This window comes from Lynx canadensis, chromosome X (genome assembly GCF_007474595.2).
Source record: "Lynx canadensis isolate LIC74 chromosome X, mLynCan4.pri.v2, whole genome shotgun sequence".
Taxonomy (NCBI): domain Eukaryota; kingdom Metazoa; phylum Chordata; class Mammalia; order Carnivora; family Felidae; genus Lynx; species Lynx canadensis.
Window position 1 is genome coordinate 114,804,726 of NC_044321.2, and position 18,516 is coordinate 114,823,241.

Here is an 18,516-nt window from a genome sequence, read left to right on the forward strand (position 1 = left end):
CTCAATCAACTACTATTATACCTAATGCAGAGCAAACACTCAATAAATACAGTGGCATATGTAAATGAATGAGAAGAGTTGTGAGTTAAAAAGAAATAACACTCGGGGGCACCTGGGTGGCTCAGTCGGTTGAGAGTCAGACTTCGGCTCAGGTCATGATCTCACAGTCTGTGAGTTCAAGTCCTACATCAGGCTCACCGCTGTCAGCCTGTCAGGGTGGAGCCTCCTTTGGATCCAGTCTCCCAATCTCTGCCCCTCCCCTACTCACACTCTCTCTCTCAAAAAATGAAAAGAAAAGAAAAGAAAAGAGAAAAGAGTAGCATTCTGAAAGTGTCTAAAGCCAGAAAAGTGCTTGGCATGTTCAAAAGGTCAAGTGAAAGGAGATAAAGTTGTAGTACGAAGATTTTCATCAGTCAGGGTCTGTAGGCCATAGTAAGGGTTGTGGAGCTTATATTTTAAGCGTGATGGAAAGATACTGAAGATCCTTGAATGGCATTTATATGCTTCCATTTCTGATTAATAAGGATCACGCTCAGTTCGATGGAGATTTGACTATAGGTTGATAAGGTCAAAGCTTATTACGATGGTCCAAATCAGGGAGGATGACAGCTTACATTATTACGACGGCACTACTGGAAGTGGACCAAAGTGCAGGAGTCTAGGCAATTGTTTTAAATGGCCTAAATAAAATTAGTTTGTCGAGAAAGTTTTTGTATTTTCATTTTGAATCATGAGGTCCTTATACTTGCAAATTAAATTATTAAGAGCTTCAAAAACTTATCACAATAAAAACACTGAAGTACCTTTTTTCTACTTTGAAGTTTGCCATGAAAGATAAGTCAAAGTCCTGATTTTGGAGTATCAAAACTAAAATCTACACTCTGGAAAAGTCCCAACGGTTTTAAAAGGAAATGTATGAGGCTATTTGAAAGAGGACTCCATAAACAACACAGGGTTTTTTTGGCTTCCATAATTCAAAGTTTCTTTTAATTGGGTCTCACAGATTAATGGAATTTTAGAAGTTACTTGAATAAAATTATTCCTGTCTCAATGAACCTTTTTTTTTTTTTAATGGTGAAAAAAAACGTGTATTTGTATTTCACCAGCTGGACACAGTTTAGATGATCCGAATTTTGTTGGCAACATCCAATGCATCATAGTCAGGAGCCAGTCACACAACTGCCTTTTCTCCATCGGGCCTGATCAGAGTGTTGACCTTGGCCACGTCAGTGTCATAGAGCTTCCTCATAGCCTGCCTGATCTGGTGCTTGTCGGCCTTGACATCCACAACGAACACAAGTGTGTTGTTGTCTTCTATTCTCTTCATGGCTGACTGGGTAGTCAGGGGGAACTTGGTGATGGCATAGTGGTCAAGCTGGTTTCTCCTGGGGCCCTTCTTTCAAGGATATTTGCTGCCTTCAGAGACGCAGTGTCTTAGGCCATTGGAACGTAGGTGATAGGAGGATCTTTCTTTTGTGACTGTGGCCACCTTTCAGCACCATTTTCTTGGCCTTCAAAGCCTTGGCTTTGGCTTTGGCAGGAGCAGCGTCTTCCTTCTTTGCCTCCTGCACCGTCTTTGTGAAAGGCCAAGGAACCATTTTTAATCACTTAAATTCCTAACACATTATTTGACAATAAAACAAAGACTCTATTGTTTTCCCAATTTGGAAAAAATCCAATACACAGATTCATTCCGAAGTTATTCTAGGAAAATCCTTAAAAACTTTCACCTTTACAGGAGCCTTAGTGCTTCCGTCCCTCCTTACCAGACAGGGTCTCAATTCTATTGCAAGTTTTTAGAAGAAAAGAGAAATGATTCTTCCTTTCCATAGAATAATAGCTACCACTTATCGAGTACTACATACGACACTGTGCTAAAGTGCTCTTCCTTTATTATAACATCTAATCATCTACAACAACTTTATGAAATAGGTACCATTATTATTAACATGCTGTGGATGAAGAATCTAAGACTCAGTGAGAGTAAGTAACTTAACCAACACCACACACTCTAGATGGGAAAGTAGTGATGTGAATCCAAATCTAATGTGGCCTGTTTTCTTTGCATTTCAATAACCTCTATATAATTCCAGAACCTTTCTATAAGTCTACTTTTCACATAGATAAGAAACAGAATTTATTCACATTAAGAGGAATCATCATTTTTGTAGCTTCCCAACATACATCTTCCCCGGATAGGTAGCTACCTTGCCTAATATTTGAATATATTACCAGGGTGCGTGGGTGGCTCAGGTGGTTAAGTGTATGCCTCTGGATTTCGGCTCAGGTCATGATCTCGCGGTTCCTGAATTCAAGCCCCATGTCAAGTTGTGAGCTGGCAGTGCAGAGCCTACTTGGGATTCTCTCTGTCTGCCTTCCCTCCCCCACTGCTCGCTCCTTCTCTCTCTCTTTCTCTCAAAATAAATAAATAAACTTAAAGAAAGAAAGAAAGAAAACATTATCCTATGTGTTTGTGTCTCTTGATAATGCCTTACACCCCATGGTTCTTTCTTCATTAAAATTAGACTTTGAGATGGAGGGTGATTTTTTCTATGGAGGGGAGAATAAGAATGAATCTAACCAAAATAAAGACTCAACTGTTTTTGCACTTTGAAGATGCTTCCATTTTTCAAATCCAAGAAAATGGAAGATATCCTCCTTTGATAATCTTAAATCATGTAATATATGGATAGATTCCTAGGACTTCCTTGCCAGTTATATCTTAAGAAAAACCAACTGTATCAATTTTCAATATCATGTCCTCCACTAGTGGTGTGATGATATTTGTGATGCTATCTGAAAAACAGAAGGAAATACTTATGAAGCTGGATCATGCAGGGTCAAACTGAATCCTACCACATCAATTTTCTTTAATGCTTATGTATTTTTGAGAGACAGAGAGAGACAGAGACAGAACATGAGTGGGGGACGGGTAGAGAGAGAGGGAGACACAGAATCGGAAGCAGGCTCCAGACTCTGAGCTGTCAGCACAGAGCCAGACACGGGGCTCGAACTCACCAACCATGAGATCACGACCTGAGCTGAAGTTGGACACTTAACCGATTGAGCCACCCAGGCGCCCGTGAATCCTACCAAATTAACAGCCACTGGAGGTTCTATGAAATATTCAAATCAGATGTAAATTATATTTATAGTGCATTGATTTTACTCATCTAATTAGCAAAAATGTTACCATTACATTGTGATTTAGCTATTAGTTTTCATTTTTTAGGAGATTTTGTAATTTAACGATAGAACTCTGAATGGAAATTGGTAATCTTGAGTTCCTTGTGGAGTTGTAATACAAGATATCAAGTAAATCACAGCTTCTCTGAGTTTCAAGACTTTTGAAAAATTCTGGATGATGCCGTGTAATGTAGGGTTTCACGCTGTTATATTTTCAGGCACTTTCTGAGAATTATCACCAATTAACACCTCTTTTCAGGAAGAATGCTTCATTACTTCCCTAATCAGTTAAAATAACATCTCCATCTGAACAAAGTTCAAATAGGCACATATACCAATAGCTCTTCGCTTGGATCCGTCTTATTTATTTTTACTGGTGTTACTATAATCAACGTGTAGGAATGCTGGGTAAGGAAATTTGCCAGACAGCAACCTCACTGTTATTCACAAAGTGAGTCCTAGCTTACTTTATAAATCGTGCTTACAAAAATCTGCTATTGAGCATAGCATACTGTGGAATTACGCATAATGGGATTAACTACTTACTTGGATGGCTATTATAATTATTGCCCTCTTATACATTTCACTAGCTTCATCTACCAGTGTTTTATTTCTCATCATCGCTATGTATCCGATGTATACTAGACATAATTGGAGATCTGTACTGTCACTGGCCACTGCGGCAGAGAAAACGGTGCTGACAATTTTATACCTGTTCTTCTATACCTTGTGCCAGAAGCAAGACATATCACTTCTTACAGCTCGTTGTCCAGAACTACTTGCCCGACTCTACCTAAATGAAAGGATGTTGCAAAGTATACTGTTTCAGAGGCCACAAAGGAAAGAGCTGGATATTGGCCTGATATTACAGGCACCTTTGACATATTACAACGTCAAAGACATTTCTTCAACATTTATTCCACACACAACCAAAGTGCGGCCCATACTACCATTGAAACTGTGGATACTGCTAAATCTCACTTTCATTCATTCATTCATTCATTCAACAAATACTTATTCAACTGTTACTATGTGCTAGGAATCGTGCCACCTCGACGGGGATACAGCAGTGAACAAAACACAGTCCTTACAGTCAACAATATTGCAACAATGTTGGTGACAATATGATAACTAGACTTACTGTGGTGACTTTTGAAAATGTATATAAATATCAGATCACTATGGTGTACACCTGAAACTCACACAATATTGTACGTCAATCATTCCTCAGTTAAAAAGACACCGTCCTTATCCTCATGAAACTTAAAATATGGGAACAGAGAAAATGAACAACCACTGCACGGGCCTGCGAAAATTTTGACGCTAAAAGAATGGAAATCTTGTATTCAGATTTCAAAGTGCAAATTACAGAGGAAGCAATTTTAGACAGCTCCCGCTAGATAAATTCACGTTGCAATAAATCATGGAAGTGAAAGATGAGGTTTAAAAAAGAATAAATAACCTCTGGCTTATAATGGTACCCGCAAGCCAACAAACTGGAAACAGACCACATAAAACGTAATACAAGCCACAAAAATACAGACGGGTGGTGGCCCAAGGGGAGGGGGTGGGAGAGGCGGCTAAAACAGGTGAATGGGATTAAGAGGTGCAAACTTCCACGTGCAGAATGCACAAGTCATGGGTATGAGAGGCGCAGCACTGGGAACACAGTCAACAACACTGTAATGGCACTGTGTGGACACAGTGACTGCACTAATCGTGGTAAATACAGCTTGTCGAATCACTACCCTGTGCACCTGAAATGAACACAGGATTGTATGCTAACCATACTCCAATAATAAACAAATAAATAAATAAAACGGAAGTGTGTTCAAAAAAGGGCACCTGCCTAACAGACTTGAGGCAATCTCTTAACTCTCTCCTTACTCAGAGGCATATGAGAAGGCTTTTAAAATATATAAAAATTGGGGCGCCTCGGTGAGTGTATCAGTCGGTTCAGTGCCCACCTCTCGATTTCGGCTCAGGTCACGATCTCCCCATTCATGAGTTCGAGCCCCATGTCAGGCTGGGAGCTGGCAGTGTGGAGCTTCTTGTAGTTCTCTCTCTCTCCCCCCCCTCTCTCTGCCCCTCCCTCACTTGCACTGGCTCTTTTAAAAAATAAATAGGGGCACCTGGATGGCTCAGTTGGTTAAGCATCCAACTTTGGCTCAGGTCATGATCTCACAGTTCATGAGTTTGAGCCCCACATTGGGCTCTGTGCTGATAGCTTGAGGCTGGAGCCTGCTTCCGATTCTGTGTCTCCCTCTCTCTCTGCCCCTCCCCTGCTCATGCTGTCTGTCAAAACGTAAATAAACATTAACATTTTTTAAAAAAACTTACTAAAAATTTTAAAATATACTTTAAAAAAATAAGGAAATGAGTACTCCTACAATAAATAAATAAATAAACAAACAAACAAATAAATAAAATGTATAAAAATTAAAAACAACACTTAAAACCTAAGAATAATGGGCAAAGAATGATCACATTTACAGGCCTTTTCACCAAGTATAAGGCAGATGGACTCATACTTAAAAACAATAAAAACTACCCAAGTTTGACCTCATGAAATGTTTTACCTACTTAAATGTGCTTAGTAAAAGACAGAAAGAGTCTTCTGTACTCCATCAATGACTGACTTTGGTCAGAATCACAGGTTTGTACACCATCATGTTGTGCCACAATCACTTTAAGACACAGAAAAATTTTCTGAGATAATAAAGAATAGAATGAACCAATCATGCAAATATAGCATTCAAACACAGGCTTGAGACACTCAAGTCTGCAGAAGAAAAAGGCAGGGCAAAAAATGATAGAGAAGCTAACAGAGCAGAGGACAGAGATATATTATACAGATTCTCTATTTTAATTTAAAAAAGGGCCAAGTGAGGAGCGCTTGGGTGGCTCAGTTGGTCAAGCGTCCGACTTCAGCTCAGGTCATGATCTTGTGGTTCGTGAGTTTGAGCCCCGCCTCGGACTCTGTGCTGACAACTCAGAACCTGGAGCCTGCCTCAGATTCTGTGTCTCCCTCTGTCTCTGCCTCTCCCCTGCTCATGCTGTTTCTCTCTCTCTCCCAAAAATAAACATTAAAAATTTTAAAAAGTGGGGGGGCAAGTGAAATAAGAAAGAAGGAATAAACAAACAGTAAATAAAATAAACACAACCCAAGTAGAAAACTTTCCAAAGGCACAAAAATAGGGAACAACAACAACAAACATCAAAAGCCGAGTACAGAGATTGAAATATTTCATCAAGTTTCAGGAAAAATCAGTGTAAAAATGTCTACACCTAAACAAATCTTGACATGAAGTTGAAATTGAAATGCTTGAGGGGGGAAAAAAAAATAGGCTGTCCCCAGTTGGACATAAATTAGGCTAGCCTCAAACTCCACCTCAACAATATTAAATGACAGAAGCAGCTAGAGATGATATTTCTATACAGTGTGAAGATAAAAACTTCGTGGTCCAAGAATTAAATATACAAGCTGTATTCCATTACTGAGGGAAAAAGACCATTATGTTCAGATACAGAAGTGCTCAGAAATCATGCTCCTCATATACACAGCGGAGAAAAGAAACAGAAACAAAAAGTCAAGGATATGCTATACCAGACACACAGGTGAAACAAAATTAAGACCTCAAATACCGGAAAATTAGGGTTCCCAAAATCAGTAAGGGGAGAAATCTAGATCGATGGTAATTTTTATCTTAGGTAGAAGACTATAAATGAACACAAATTTAAATTACAGTAATGTTACTACCTGAAAATTTTAAATCACATATCTGCATAGTGCCTGATTTGAAGACAAAATTGTTAACAGCCACTGTATCCTCTTTAAAACATAATCACAGTGATGACGGAAAGGTCTAGGGCCTTGATGATGGTGATTTCACGAGTATATACTCATCTCTGGACTCATCAAGTTGTGCACCTTAAATAGGTACAGCTTCTTACATGTCGATCAACCTCAATAAAGTGATTAAAAAAAAAACAAACAAAACACAGTGAGAACACCAAATAGTAGAACATATATGACCCAACCAAACTTCAATTCAAAGCAAATTTATGGTACCTTTTATTATAAAACAAGTAATAATGGAAATAATAGCACCAGCATTTATGTAGTACTTATGCAAAATGCCATGCACTGTTTATTTGGGGTTTTACACACACTAACTCATTTGATATTTACAACAACCATTTGAGGTGGGTATTATTATTATTATTTAAAAGTTTAGGAAACTGAGGTACAACGAAGTTAAGTGACTTGCAAGGCACACAGCTAGTGAATGTAAGAGCTAGGCACAATGGAAGGGTGTTTGTTCTCGTCATTCCTTTCGTGTTTTTTTTTTTTTTTGACTGTTTTGTTTATTTTTGAGAGAGAGAGGGAGACACAGAATCCGAAGCAGGCTCCAGGCTCCGAGCTGTCAGCACAGAGCCCGACGCAGAGCTCCAACTCACAAGCTTTGAGATGACCTGAGCCGAAGTCCAACGGTTAACCGTCAGAGTCACCTGGGTGCCCCATTCTCATCATTTCTATTTAATATTGAATGGGGACCTTAGATGGTATAATCCATCAAGATAAGAAATAAAAGTCATAAAAAAGGTGGTCAAGGTGTCTTTATTCACAGACATGATTGTTTACGTAGAAAATTCTAGAAATAAGTGAAATTAGCAAGATTACTGGATACAAAGTAAATACCCCCCCAAAACAAATTGTATTTCTCTATACTAGAACCAAACAATTTGAAAGTAGAAGTTTAAAAACCCCATCTACAACGGCATGAAAAAAATAGTAATTAGACATATATTTAACACATGATGTGAAAGATGTCTAAACAGAAAATTACAAGGCACTACTGAAAGAAATTAAAGTAGATGAAGATAAATGAAAGATCCACCACGATCAAACATTGAAAGATTCAATGTTAACATATCAATCCCAGTATTTTGAAAGTAGAAATTGGCAAAGTCACTCTATAATTTATATGGAAAAACAAAGTAATATAGGTAAAACAATCTTGGAAAGAAGAACGAGTTTGGAGGAATAAGTACTCTCGTTTCAAGATTTACTATAAAGCTACAGTAATCAAGAGGGTGTTATAGTGGCATAAAGTTAGATACATAAATCAATAAAACAGAACAGGGAATTCAGAAATAGAGCCACGCATATACCGTCAATTGATTTTCAACAATGGTGCCCAAAAAGTTCAATGGAGACATAAACTACTTTTTTCATCAAATGCTTCTGAAACAGTTCAATAAAAGCATTAAGAAAAAGTAAACTCTAATTGATACTTTAAAACCCCTCTCCATTATATATATATATATATTTTTTTTTTCAGAGTATATGTATGTATTCTGAAAAACAGCGTATCCCAAGAATGGTAAGCCTTTTTAAAATAGTTGTACAGAGAAGATTGAAACAAACAAAAACAAAACAGATGCTGCATGATTCTATTCAAATGAAGTTCCAGAAGAAACAAAACTAACCCATGATGAAAGAAATTATAGAGGTGGTTGCCCGTAAGGGAACCTGAGGAAAATATCTGCGGTGCTGGGGATAGATCTTTTTTTGTTTGTTACAAAATTTTTTTAACGTTTATTTATTTTTGAGAGAGGGACGCAGCACAAGCGGGGGAGGGGCAGAGAGAGAGGGAGGCACAGAATCCAAAGCAGGCCCCAGGCTCTGAGCTGTCAGCACAGAGCCCGACGCGGGGCTTGAACTCACAAACTGTGAGATCATGACCTGAGCTGAAGTCAGACACTTCACCAACTGAGCCACGCAGGCACCCCTCAACCTGTATTTATTGAGTAACTACTGCATACGAGTCTGTGCTGGGGCACCTGGGTGGCTCAGTTAGTTGAGCATCCACCTTCGGTTCAGGTCATGATCTCGCAGTTCGTGAGTTCGAGCCCCACGTCGGGCTCTGTGCTGACAGCTCAGAGCCTGGGGCCTGCTTCGGATTCTGTGTTTCCCTCTCTCTCTCTGCCCTTCCCCGGCTCACACTCTGTCTCTCTCTCAAGAATAAATAAACATTAAAGAAAAAAAAGTTTAGGAAAACAAATTACAGACATTTGCCAATTTGTGTTTGATCCCCTAAAAGCGGACATTTGAGAATTTCTCGTTTGGTTACAATTTGTCCATTGTGTCCAGGCTGCATTCAGTCCCGGAAATCTATTAAGTTGAAAAAGCCATCTTTGCCTTACTCCTCTGTCTTGTGCTGAAAAGACACATATGTAGAGTCCGGTTTAGTGGTGAAATTTCGGAAGACGGAAGGAAGGATCTGTGATCACCTAACTTCCAAATGCATCCCTGTCTCAGTAACTGTCTTGACCGCCTAGTGGTGGCTCAAGCCAGAAACCGGCTTGGCTGCTGTCCTATGCCTCACACCCAACAATACCTATGGGCGCACGCGCGCACAAGCCCTACGGAGACCCCACAGCCGTTTCCAGTCACAACCCCATTTCTCAACTCCCATTCACAGCAAAACTTCTGAAGGGCTGTGTATTCTCATTGCCGCAAAATCCACACCTCTGCTCTCCTCCTCAAAGGATTCTAATCACCGTTCTACCCGATAACCTCCGCGTCACCATACGGAACATTCCCTTCTGGTTTCTGAGTCATTCAAACCCATCAGTAGCACCTCACTCAGATAATCCCTGCATTCCCAAGACTCCTTTCTTTTTGGCTGTGAGACAACAAATATGTCTGATTTTTACTGACCATACAAGACTGTATTCCTTGGCCAGAGCCGCTGTGTAAAACACCAGTAGGCAGCTGAAACAATAAATATGTATTTTCTCACCCAAGCTAAAAAGCCCAAGATCAAGGTATCAGCCAATTCTTTCTTCCTGAGCTCTCCCTCCCTCTGGGCTTGCAAATGGTCCCTCAGCTTCTCACTTTATTGGATTAGGGCCCAATCTAACAGCCTCATCTTAACTTAATCACCTCCTTACATGCTTTATCTCCAAATACAGTCACATTCTGGGAGTTAGGGTTTCAGCCCATGAATTTTGTGGGGGGTGACAATTCAGTCTATTACAGAGAAGCTTCATTTCTCAATCTTTTCTGATGCCTTCCATTCATCTTTCAGACCTAGCAATGCTAGACTGCTCCAGAGTTCCATCCTTAGACATACGCTCTTATCCGTCTACACGCATTCCCTTGGTGACTTCATCTGGTCCATTTGCTTTAAAGAACAACTATATGCATATGACAACCAAAATTACATCCCGACCCTGCACCTCTCTCTGGAACCCCAACTACCTAATTTTTGTCTCCATCTGGGGGTTTAATAAACAGTTCCGGGGTGCCTGGGTGGCTCAGGTGGTTGAGTGTCCAACTCTTGATTCTGGCTCATGAGATCAAGCCCCATATCGGGCACCAAGCTGGGATACCGCACGGGCCTTGGAGGGTGCTTAAGATTTTCTCTCTCTTTCTCCCTCTGTCCCTCCCCCGCCCATGCGTGCGCGCGTGCGCGGTCTCTCTCTCGCTCTCTCTCTCTCTCTCTCCAAAATTAAATAAATGAATGAATAAATAAAACAATTCAGTAGTAATATTGCCAATGTTAAATTAAGAAAAAGCACTATTATTGTGCTTATCACATGCCAGACACTCTTCTAACATCATAAACTTACAAGGCAATTAGCATTTTTACCATTTTGCATTTAAGAAAACTGAGACAAAGACTGCATATATCAATGACCAAGTTCATCCAGAAAGTATCAGCATCCAAGATTTGAGCCCAGGAATGCTGGTTTCAGAAACCACATACATCTCGTCACCTCTTCCAATCAGAGCCCGTGTTTTCATGATCTTCGTACATATGTTCTCTTTTATATTAGAGGAGAAACTTCTTGAGGGCATCTTCTGCCCTAAGTCATCTCAACAACATAAATTATGCAAATAAAGGAATTTAAGAATGAATGCCTACATTTTCTCTCCCCCAGCATCCTGTAGGACTCTTAAACCATACTGTTGAGTTACCTTAAGGCAGTTAATATTGGAAAGTCAGTGTTTATAGTTTATCAGTAGAAACCGTTTATCAATTTCTGCCCTTTTCCTGCATGCCCTCTACAGATCTATAAAATCTCAAACAAAAGAAAACTAAGCAACGGCCTCTGGACACCATTTCAACATATACTGATTCCCAGGAGATTCTAGCAAGGAACGCTAGAGTTCAGGTTTTATTTGATAGCTGTAACCATTTACTCTGTGATCCCTTTTTTTTTTTGTCGAGAGCACTGCAACTAGAAACTTTTGAGTCCCTTTCTCTATCACTCTTCCTTTTTAAGAATTAGAGCATCATATAACTGCAGGCTTTTTGGATGTCTTTCAATTCCATATATGTGCCAAGATCTCTCCCAGCAACCTGGAGGTTGTTTTCCAATGTTAAAATAAAAAACAAATGAAGACCTGCCTTGAAATTCCCTGGGCAGAAAAAAAAAAAAAAAAAAAAAGAAAGAAAGAAAGAAAAAAGAAAAGCATACAAACAAAGCTTAATTGAGCTTATTCTGCAAGACCAACTTGACCTGGGTCATTTCTTGCTTATGCTTCTGGAAATCAATCATGAGTGAACTTAAACTGTTTCCCAAGGTTGATATGAAGTAACCACTGACCAATTCCTAGCATCTGAAGAAAAATCTAATATTCTAATCAATCACTGCGAGGAATGAACAGTCATTGCCCACTCAGTATAATGAGCTGCTTTCTACCAACATACCCCTGAATGTCATTTCATGTTTTGGTTTGAGCATTCCTGGTTGGCAAACTGTCTTTCTGGTGTGCAAAATAAACTTTTACTAATTACTACTTCAGTGGTCCATTGCTTTTACTTCTGTATTTATAACTTTTGACACTTTATGGCATCTCAGGTGGGATCCAAGGAACACTCCCTATGCCTCGGAGGCCAGGGAACAAATAGGTGCTGATACCCACAGAGCCCACTGAGGTCACTGCTTTCTTGCTGACCTTGGAATTTGAGGCTCAGCCTCTCTTGGATCTGAACTCTGCTCTCTTTGTGTTTTAAGCTCGATGACTTGACTGTGCATTTTTGCGTGGGTAACCTTCTTGGTTAAGTTACCTACCCTATTATTTTCAAAAGGAGTGGAAACATGTGATTCCGTGGGTTTTGGAACAGCCATTGGAGGAGAGGTTTGGGGAAATCTAAAGGCAAAGATGGGTTCCACCTGGTCTATTGACCTGCATCTTGAGCATTTTGGAAAAGGGGTGAACTTTTGGAACTGTAGTGGCCACTTTGGGAAACCTTTAACTTAGCAAGTCTACCTTAAGGAGCATCCTTAAAAGAGAGGATTCCAAACCGCTCAGAGACAATAGGATGCATTCTTCGATTGTTATGCAGAAGCTTCTAGCCAAAAATAGCTCTAAAAGAATCCTTAGAACAGGCAAATAAAAAAAATCTTCAGTAAAAAATTTGGGCCATCTGAACAGGTAACCTTAACTCAGTCCACCCGCCAGAAACACAATTTGGATCCAGCTGTTCTTTTGATCTTTGTACCCCTGAGACATGGCTAAATTAAAAAAGAAAAAAAAAAAAAAAGCTATACGATCTCTGTCTGCATCCGTCCATTTATGTATGCCTACATATGTATGTTATAGATTATGTGATATTTTCGTACCCCTGGACAGTGCTGCTAAAATTAATTGTGAAGAGCTCTATTTAATTGGATTAAAGAAAATTAAATATTTATATGAATCAAGTATACTCTCAGAGAGACTACCCCAAATGTTTTTCAAGTTTCACATAATCTAGGATAATTGCTGATACATACAAGTCAGAGGTCTTTGGAGTTGCCAATGTTAAATGTAATGCAAATGTACATCTTTTTCTACCTGGGTTTACTAGTCAAGTAAGTTTATGCCATCTCCACGTCTTCAAAATTTTTCAACAAGAAAAATACCTTAAGCCTGGGTGGCTCAGTCAGTTGAGCATCCAACTCTTGATTTTGGCTGAGGTCACGATCCCAGGGTTAAGGGACCAAGATCCACATTGCACTAAACGCTGAGCTTCGAGCCTGCTTTGGATTCTCTCTCCCTCTCCTCCCATTCGCATGCTCACACGCTCGCTTGTGCGCTCTCTCTAAAAAAAAAAAAAAAAAAAAGAAAGAAAAAGAAAGAAAGAAAAAAGAAATATGGGTGAAAGAAGATGACTGTATATGAAAAGTAGGTATGGAAAATAGAATGCGTTTTTGGATAAGAAAAGGTATAAAGGATGTGGGGTTTTTTTCTTGTTCTTGTAGTTCAGTAAGGAAAAAAAGAGAGCAATTTTGTCCTGAATTAAAATGATTATTCCAGAGTAAGAAAGGGAAAGAGATCGGACAAAACATAAATGGATACAGAAGGTTGTAGAAAGTTTGTGAAAATGGAATATTGAGAAAGTGATTTTATGTGTGGCTAAGATTGGAATGGATTTAAGTTTAGAAAAAAAGAAGAGCTTTAATATCGAAAGTATTGTAACTGGTAAAAAATTAGAATTTGTTTTCTTTTTGTTAAATCACAATTTTCTTCTACATTATTAGTCTGCTCTTAATAAGGAATTGCAAGCAAAGGTTTTTCTTTACCTTTACTGTAATCTGCCTAGGAAACAAAGATTCAAGGATTCTCTGTCTTATGAAAATAATTTCCTGTGTTTCACATTGCCCTTATGAGGTCTTCGATTACTTAGGGGAAAAACCTGAGTCATTTCAATATTAAAAGACCTATGGGGTTTTTGTTCGTTTGTTTTACAACTATGTAACTTTCTGTATTTGCCTCTGAAATCTTGTCACTTTAGTTATGTCAATAATTAAGTCAATTGCATCATTTTTGTGTCTATATGAACTTGCACCAGATATTTGATCATGGCTATTTAAAAAAAATTTTTTTTTAATGGTTATTTACTTTTGCGAGAAAAAGAACATGAGAGGGGTAGGGACAGAGAGAGAGAGAGGGAGAGGGAAACACAGAATCCAAAGCAAGCTCCAGGCTCCAAGCTGTCACCACAGAGCCCCATGTGGGGCTTGAACCCACGAACCTCGAGACCAGAGCCAAAGTCCAGACGCCCAACCGACTGAGCCACCCAGGTGCCCCTGAACATGGCTATTTTTAAAGTCTTTTGTCATTTACATTTTTTACTCTGATGCTTCTGCAAAAGTCTTCCTGCAAAACTGCTGCATCTTCAAAAAAATCCACGGAAAAGAACATGACATGTATTCTAAAATCTAGGATTTTATTAATTTTAAGACCATAAAACTGAACTGGATGAGGATTTCTAAAACTTTAGGGGTACCGGGCTCAGTCAGTAGAGCGTGCAACGCTTCCTCTCACGGTTGTAAGAAGCAAGCCCCACGTTGGGCGGGGAGCCTACTTAAAAAAAAAAAAAAATTAATTCTAAAACTTTAATGGAAAACTGATTTATAAAGCTGTTAACCCAAGATGAAGGAAAACAAGAATTAATTAAGAAATAACACTGAATGAGGGGCGTCTGGGTGACTCGGTTAAGTATCTGACTCTCGGTTTAGGCTCAGGTCATGAGCTCGTGATTTGTGAGTTTGAGCCCCACATAGGGGCTCTGCACTGACAGTGCAGGGCCTGCTTGGGATTCTCTCTCCCGCTCTCTCAGCTCCTCCCCTTCTCTCTCTCTCTCAGGATTAATAAATAACCTTCATATAAAAAAAAGAAGTAACACTGAATGAAACAATGAAGAGGACTATAATTTTTATGGCTTCATTTAAAACGTTACTACTTCTTCAATGTCTTGTTTTCCAGATTTAAAGGACTCCTTTTTCTATTCTTTTTTTTTTAACCAATAAAAATTAGAAGGATTTTAATTTCCAAATGTTTTTTAAGAAAGCAAGATTAACACAATGCAAACCTGAACATGTCATTAATACATTTAACAACAAACCCAAGTACAGTAAAACCTTGGTTTGTGAGCCTCATTCATTGAACCGTGCTTGCTGTCATCCAAAGCATTTGTACATCAAAGCAAATCTCAAGAGCCACTGGCTCAGTTGTGATCATGTGACGTTTGGCGACACGTACTAGTTGGATTGCAAGACGTCGCTGGCTTATCAAGTTAAGACGTGTCAGAAATGTTGGCTCATCTTGTGGATCACTCGCAGAACAAGTTACTCCCAACCCAAGGTTTTCGTGTAATTTTGTTACACAAATTAACCCATGTATTATATAGGCTAGCGATGCTTCAAATGGAGCACCTACTGGTCTTTCAACTCCTTTCAATTTTCTTCTTATTTTCCTAAGTGAGGCACCCGATGAGTCCCATATTTAGAGATAATTCCAACTTCCTTGGGGTATTTAGCTAAGTCACCACAACCTTGGTCTGAGCCCAGAGAGTCCTTCCCTTTTCCGCCCCTTTTATGAGTTATAAAAGTTGTAAGTTACTTATAAAAGTTATATCAGTTATAACATAGCAATCTGGTAAAGTATATCGTTGCAACAAAAGTTGAAACATTTATCTTTTTCGTCCTACCTGATCCCTCCAGAATTCAGAAACTCTTGTTAAATATTCTCATTGTTTCATGACAATGTATGTACTTGCATGTAAGTTCAACAACAATTTGTTCTTGTAAAGGACACAATAGGACAAGCCTTTGGTTGGCTTCCTTGCCTCAAGAGGCTTTTGAAAGTCCAATCTGAGATTCCTTATGAAGAGTTCCAGCAAAGCAAATTTTGGAAAGCCTATCTAGTCAAAATCACTATTCTCGCGGCAGACGGCCAGTTTATTGAAACTAGATTTAATTTGCAAACAATTTAGTCTCACTGTGGTTATCTCTGGCAGAAACGGGAATGATTACAGAAAGAAAATTTATGTTTCAGTAAAACACCTTTGTGGGTACCAGAATCTAGTACTCTTTATTGTCTTTGAGGTTTTCGTTGTCTACCTGTAAGATGGATGGGATCCCGAGTCCCTTTAATATTTGGCTAGAACCCTTCAAATGAATATTTCCCCTTTTCTCCCACTATTTTGACTTGGGATCACCACGAAACTAAAAAGGCCCTCTTCCTCAAGCCATGCATGCTAAAGCTGGACAACTTGATATAAACTTCAGAGAAATCACAGCGTGGGCACTTAGAAAGATCACCAGAGACATTCACTCTGCAAACCAGGGAAACGTGTCAGATTCCCACCGCCAGCCCTCACTCCACCCGAACGTGGTTTGAACCTGGCATCCAGAAATGGTTTCAATTGGCTGCTCTCCAAACTCAGAAACTGAATTTATAGTTTGCTCCAACTATTAACCTTTTTCTTTTGTTTCCATAGAAATGCCTCGAATTAAATAACCTGTTACTCACATCATATAGGGGCCTGATTTAGGTCGAAGCGCACCTGCAGCACTGCCTCCTGAAATAAACCAGCCTCATGCTCATCTCGTCCCATGTAAACCGGAAGGACGTGTGTCTGCTAATATACCGTGTACCACCTGTATACAGAACTTCTAAACAAGTATAATGCAAAGGCGCCTGGGTGGCTCCGTCCGTTAAGCATCCCACTCCTGCTTTTGGCTCAGGTCGTGATTTCACAGTCAAGAGGTCGAGCCCGGCATTGGACCCCGCGCTGGGTGTGGAGCTTGCTTGGGATTCTGTCTCCCTCTCTCTCTGCCCCTCCCCTGCTCATGCTCTCTGTCTCGGTCTCTCTCTCTCAAAATAAATAAATAAACTCTTAAAAAATTATAACGCATGGGTGCCTAGGTGGCTCAGTCGGTTAAGCACCTCACTCTTGCTTTCGGCTCAGGTCGTGATCTCATGGTTCCTGAGGTCGAGCCCGACATCGGGCTCTGCGCTGACAGCATGGAGCCTGCTTGGGATTCTCTCTCTCCATCTCTCTCTGCCCCTCCTCCACTCACGCTTTTTCTCTTTTTCAAAATAAACTTTTTAACTTATAACACATTTGAGTTATGTAATTGGTTAAATCTTGGCTCCTGGGAATCTCTGCTCTGGGAAATGTTTCAATCCCTGGCTATTGTTCTCGTCAAGATTGAAATCTTGCCCCCATCACTTACCAGCTGTTTAACACTGTGCAAGTCCTTTTTAACTCTGAATCTCTATTTCCTCATATATACAGTAGGGGAAACAGAACTTTTCTTAATAACTTAGCCAGCAAACCTGAGACTCTTGGGCCTGACTGTGTCAATGGTAGTAACCAAGAATGACACTGTCCTGGCTGGTCATGCTCTCGGCCTACTGAAAGAATGACCAAAAGGGGGGAAATCGTTAAAATACAAAGAGGCCAGCCTGAAAAATTCCCTGAGCAGACCAAATCGGCTTGCTCTTCCTCCAAAGCTTAATTTAGCTTATGTTGTAAGACTGCCTTGACCTGGGTCATTTCTTGCCCATGCCTCTGGAAATCCTAAGCCTAACTTAAACTTTCCCAAGGTTAATGTGAAATAACCACTGACCGGTTCCCTATCATTCAAGAACATTTTAATATTAGAACGAGTCACCGTGAAGAATCAACAGTCACTGTCTTCTCAGCGTGTAAGCTGCTTTAGACCAATGCACTCCTGGGCCTCATTCCATGCTTTGTTTTGAGCGATCCTGGTCGGCAAACTGTCTTTTTGGTGTGTGCACAATTAACTTTTCCCAGTTACTACTTCAGGGATTCATTGGTTTTACTTCTATTATTTGTGAACTTTGACGAGAATTTCTACTCCCTCCTACTCACAGGATCAGCCCTTACTTTAAATTCTTATTAGGTGCATTCATCACTAACTTCAGGTCTTTACTCAAAGGTAACCTACCTTCCCAGTTGAACTCTTCTCGGCCAACCTTATCTAAAGTTTTAATCCAACTCCTCCCATGCCCCCAACACCAACGTTGCATATGGCCCTTCCTGGTTTTATTTTTTTCTCCTTAGTAATTATCATACACAAACGTCTTTTTTTTTTAATGTTTATTTATTTTTGAGAGAGAGACAGAGAGCGAGTGGGGGAGGGGCAGAGAGAAAGGGAGACAGAATCGGAAGCAGGCTCCAGGCTCCAAGCTGTCGGCACAGAGCCCGACGCGGGGCTCGAACCCCCGGACTGAGAGATCATGACCTGAGCCGAAGTCGGACCCTCAACAGACTGAGCCACCCAGGCGCCCCACAAACATCTATTTTTAAAATCTTTTTCAACTTCTTTGTAGTTTGCTCTCCCTACTTTAATGTAAACTCCACAAGGGCAATGTTTCCAGTTTCTTGTTTCTACTGTATCCTTAGGGCTTCAAAAGTGTCTCGTGTGTAATAAGTAATAAACACTTGTTGAGTTGAATACTGAATGCATTTCTCATTCATTCATTCATTCATTCATTCAACAAATACTTACTAA

The 18,516-nt window shown here is 39.8% G+C and overlaps 1 pseudogene; it reads right to left on the minus strand.

Annotated features, from left to right (window-relative positions):
• Nucleotides 1-1,117: 1,117 nt before the first annotated feature.
• LOC115506910 lies at nt 1,118-1,598 on the minus strand (annotated as a pseudogene).
• Between the last annotated feature and the right edge of the window lie 16,918 nt (nt 1,599-18,516).